This window comes from Lissotriton helveticus, chromosome 12 (assembly GCF_964261635.1).
Source record: "Lissotriton helveticus chromosome 12, aLisHel1.1, whole genome shotgun sequence".
NCBI classification, from domain to species: Eukaryota; Metazoa; Chordata; class Amphibia; order Caudata; family Salamandridae; genus Lissotriton; species Lissotriton helveticus.
Genome location: NC_136073.1, coordinates 84977536 through 84983339, shown reverse-complemented (window position 1 = coordinate 84983339; position 5804 = coordinate 84977536).

Sequence of the window (5804 nt, the reverse complement as noted above, 5' to 3'; positions counted from 1 at the left end):
CCAAATACCCATCTTCAGACCACACATGCACACCCTGGCACAGCTCATCTGCTTGTCATTGTCAACAGTGTATACAACATCACTTAGCACATGTCACACCTGCGAAAGATGTGACACAGGCCTCAAGCTAACTGTCCAAGTCATGCACACGGCGCAGCATACTTGTCTCATCACATGGGTATAGCTGCGGCATACGTCATGCACCAGTCTTGCAAAACATCACCAACACAATTTGCCAGGTGACAAAGATCTATCACACTCTTCAATGTACATCACTTCAAAGCATGCTTTTGTCCAACAGGCACACATGTCATGAACAAATCCATCTACAGTGAGTACATTCATCTGTCATTCATGGGGGAACACTGCAACAGCTCAGGAAAATATCCAAAAAGAACATGCAAGGTGCGGCACAGCAGAAAGTGTGATTCACATTGCAGTTAATGTCACAGTTAGCACAATGCTGAGGAGCAGTAAACACGATTACACTACATCGTTAACTGCATGTGAGAGACCACACTGTACACACCGGCACTCACTCCAAACAACATAGCATCTCTTAACAATACATACACAATGGCTGTAGTGTCACACACACAACAGGTGCACAGTCCAAGGTAGTGCACACATCACTCACCTGCTTCTCTGGTCTCCCATACAGCTTGCTGTAGTTAGGCAGGAGGGCATCCAGCAGGGCCTTGTTCTCCCCCTCACTGAATGCAGGTGCCCTCTCCATGCTCAGCTAATCAGGGTCCAGAGGATACAGAGACAGCAGCTGTGTTGTCCACTCCAATGTTGTGCAGGCAAGTGCCCTCTCACAGCCACATGCTGCCTTATATCTGTGCTGCTGAGGGTCTGTGAGTCCAAGGAGTACTGTGTGATAGGCCAGAATAGTTTGCATCCTATGTTTCATCCAATACCATGACACAGAAGGCCATGACACACATTTGCATGGTTTGAAAACTGAGCCTGAGCTCAACAACAACTTTTGCAACATTGTATAGTTTTGCCAAACTGAATTTTCAAGAACACCTGTAGAACACTCTAAAATCTCTGTTTCCTTGACAACCTGTCTGCATTCTAACCATTCCACTGTTCCCCTAGATGTTCCCTATGTATTTTCTGTAATCCCCACACAAGTACGGTGCGATTGCCGTCGCAAATGCAACTCATTCAATGGTGAAAGGAGCCGTACACACGCACGTTCACTTGGGGTACGCATTGATCGGGTATAGCTACAATGCAATAGGAAAACGAGCCGTACACACGCACGTTCACTTGGGGTACACATTGCTCGCATGTAGCTACAATGCAATAGGGAAACAATCCGTACACACACATTCAATCGGGGTACTGTGCGTTTGACATGCTCAAGTGAATGCATGTGTAGGCTGCGTACATAAGCTCATTCATGTCAACATTGGGAGAGTGATACCAGGAAATCACATGGCAGGGATGTAGGTGTAGGCTCATGTTGAGGATGTGGATGTATAGATTTGCATGGCATCCTTACATCAGCAGGCCCATGTGTGGCAGACAGTGATATAGCACAGGGAATGTGATATTGTGTCACAGTTGATGTGGGAAGAGCTGTTCAGACATGTCATTAATCACGGTGCACTTGTGTTCCACATACATTCAACACTTCTCACCTGAGTTACATCTTGAACATATTGTGATGCACATCAACACTGGTATGGCACAGCATTCAGTAAAGGCATCTGTCACATGATGACAGTAACATGCCCACTGTCACAGATGTTAAATTGACGCACAGCATGACCGTGTGTGACCATGTCATGTGTGTGCCATGTGCGAATATGTGCATGCTGTTTGTATACTGTCAAGTTCATCTGCTGTAGGAGCATCTATGATGGGTCTTTGCCGTGATGACAGGGTTACACATGTACGCACACCATGCCACTGGTGCAAATCATCCGATCATATGTGTGATGGCATTATAGACCATTTGTCCCCAAACATACATATCTGCAGTCTGATAATGTCCATGTTGTAGTTGTTGCAAATGCACACCTCAAGCACAATATGTCTGATATGTGCAAATGATGGCACATGTGATGTGGGTGTGTGCATTGCTGTCAGCTGTCTGGATGTGCAGACAACCTCCTCATGCAGTTCACGAGACGTGTGTCACTGACTTGATACATGGTCCTGCTCACTCAGACCAGCCCTGCAGATCATTTGTATGCATGTCATGTCCATTCCACAGACAACAGGTCTATCAGTTATCATGGAGGAGTGGCAGCCAGCTGGCACATGTGTCCTCAATGTGTAGCCCACGCCAGACTCAAAAATGGCTAGATGCATTGGAGCAGTGTTGCTTGTGCCATGTAAATTGTAATTGTCTTTGTCTGACAGTTGTACCCTTTTTTTCCTTTATATGTTGTGCAGGGCATCCCCTCTGGCAAGGCCGTTGCCATACTTGGAAGCCATGAGGGAACGTGATTGCATACGGCGTTACCGCTTCACACAAAAGTTGATCCAGGACCTGACGGACAGGCTGGAACCACATCTCCAACCACAACACAGGTATCCAACTGCGCTGACACCCAAGGTAAAGGTGATGGCAGCACTACATTTCTTTGCCACAGGTACGTTCCAATTTACCATAGCTGATGTGGGAGGGATGTCCCAAACAATGTTCAGCAGGGTTTTACGTGATGTATTGGCAGCCATGTTGGTGCACATAGATGGATTCATAAAATTCCCTACTCCTGCACAGTTGACAGATGTAAAGGGGAAATTGTATGGCCTGGGACACATGCCACATGTAATTGGTGCTATTGATGGAACACATGTTTCTCTGGTGCCACCACAGGCTCAGGAGCAAGCGTACCGCAACAGGAAACATTACCACTTGATAAATGCCCTGGTGGTGTGTCTTGCCAACATGCTGATCTCCCATGTTTGTGCACGTTTTCCAGGATCGTGTCACGATGCATTCATCATGAGGCGTAGCAGGGTACCACAGATGATGCTGCAGCTGCGCAACCATCGGGCATGTCTTGTTGATGGGTAAACTCTGTTACTCATGTATGTCTGTATGTCATTATTTCCTTAACTGCATCATATTACACACTCATTTCAATGATGTCAATTTGCAGGAGACGCAGGATATCCAAACATGCAGTGGCTTATGACTCCGCTATGCAACCCCAGAACAGCTGCAGACCAGCGGGACAATAATGCTCATGGGCAGACCAGGTGGGTGATAGAGCGAACATTTGGACTCCTGAAGAGCCGGTTCAGGTGCCTCGACAAGACAGGCGGAGCACTCCCATACACCCCACTCAAGGTGTGTGATATCTTCACTGTGTGCTGCATGTTACACAACATGGCAGTGGAGGAGGCCGTACCACTCATCCTAGATCCTGATGAGCTGGAACATCCGCCTGTGGAGGATGAAGGACTTGGCCAGGATGCCAGTGACGAGGAGGTTGAAGATGATATCCGGAGTCACCTCATCCGCAACTTCTTTTCATAATGGTGAGTCCTAGGTGCATTTTGTTCACGCAAGTACCATAGAGTTGACTGGGTAGCATGCTGTGTGTCCAGATGACTGTATGCAATGTCACTTTGATGTTTGTTGTGCAGTGTCACACAGGTGCAGATGTAATGCCACACACAGACGTGCTATGTGTGAACTTGGAATGTACAAGTGTAGTACATCCTTAGTCTATTCAACATGACCATGTCTGATTGAAATTATTATGTACTTGACCACTTGTGTGCCTCTCATTCCCAGGTCGCGCTGCCTGTTGTCCGTTGGTGTCATCTTGGTCAGCCTGCTATTGCTCATGATGATAGCAACGTCAGCCAAATCAACGGACCGTGCATGGACATGTGGAAATGTCAGTTTGGGTAAGGACTCATATTAGGCTTTTTTTGCGTTGGTATGGTTTCAATTGTGTGGTACATGTTCATGCGCAATTTGTTGGACCATGCGTACATGCAACAACATCAGGTTTCCGATTCCATGTAGCCCCAATCCCATGACAGGATAGTCACCCTATCTGACAGTCATCTGTCGGTGAGTTTTGACTCTGGTTAAAGCATCAATGTGTGTAAACATTGACACTGAAACATTGCATATACCATGCTTGGACATTGTGTGGGAGATCACAACCATGGACTCTGTGGGGGATTGCAGCCTCACTGTGTGCAGCAGGATGTGTCTGGATCATCCCCTCAACCCTGTGGGCCAGTACACTTTGGTTTCCCAAATACCATGTTGTGTAGGTGTGGGCCGGTGTATGTCCCTCATGTTAAGACAACTGTCGTGTGAGTCTGTTTGCATGGATGCATTGCCCCTTTTGCCAGTATGTCATGTCACTGTCATGTCGTTACCTCAGTGCAGGTTGAGAATAGTGCTACGCTTGCTTTCACAGTGAGTTGAAGTTCACTTTCCATTTCCATGATGCCAGGTATCTTGGGCTGATGACATTAGAATGGTGGGCTGAATCACATGTAAATTATTCCGTGGCACCAGTGGAGTGAGGTTAATCACATGATTCTCTAGTCCCGTGCAGCATCTCATGGTGACGGTAGGGTTCTTTATGTGGCCTAGCTCCTCATTACTTGCTGTTGACTTAATTTCCACCTGCTTGTCATGTTTAGCACAGTGAGGCTCATTTGCAAGAGCAACAGACTGGCCCCAGAGGGGCTTCATTGGATTTAGGTCATTATCTTCCTCATCATATGAGATGCTTACAGCTGTTGTGGGTGATGTCAAGTTTGCCTTCATTGCCCTTACGGATACACAGGGCCAAATACAGATATTTGACTTTGCGTCTGTAGCACTGCCATACAATTTGATGTCTTGTTTTGGGATACATCATCATACACTGTAACTTAGTTTTTGTCAACATGGATCTCATTGCATAGTAGCAGACTTGTGAGCGTTACACAAGATCCTAATAGGTGATAGACCGGACTATATTTTATGTGTTTGTGTACATGCATCTGATCTTATGTCATAGCATTATCTGTGATCTCAAATAGGGTACAGTGGTTACACTTCACAGGTGTGACTGGTACAGTGTATCTCATGAGGTATTTGTTGAATCAGTGACTTTAAATGCAATCCTAATGCTTGCTTGCCTCTGTTTCCGATCTCCCTCCCTGCAGTTCCCATCCTATCCTTCCCTCGCCTGATCACCCTTTTGTGTCTGTCATTTGTACTCAGACCAAGGGGCTATTTGGAGGTGGAACCCTTTCAGCATCGCCCCACTCTGATGATCAAAGGTACGCACAGTCCCTGGCAGTCCTGTGGAGAATCTTTCTGCAGCATTACAGGTGACATCATTGCATGACTGTTATTGTGCTCAGGGCAATGCCACTGGCCATGTACATTGGATAATGCTGCATGGCCTCCCAAGGAACTTCATCATGATGTGTATGACGTGTGATTTCCACAGAACATTGTGCCTCCTTGCTGTCAATGCACATGTCTTTCTAATGTGCATGTATTCAATATGGCCTAATGTTAATTAATTGTTCATATGTGGATATGTGTACAGTGACAACATGCATGGTGTTGTTAAAGACAAAAGTTCAATATTGTGCGTGAGGTAGATGGCTGTGTAAGTGCTGTTTACCTTGCTACCCACTATGTGCAGACTATACCTGCTGACGCTGTGTGTCCTGTGCCCCACTTGGCCCTAAGGGGCCTGATCCTGTGACCGTGATATTTGGTGATTACTCTGCCATTTTGCTTGCAGTGACCCTGAGTCACCCAGACACATCCACAGCCGCAATGCAGCACCGAGTGGCCAGATCCTGGA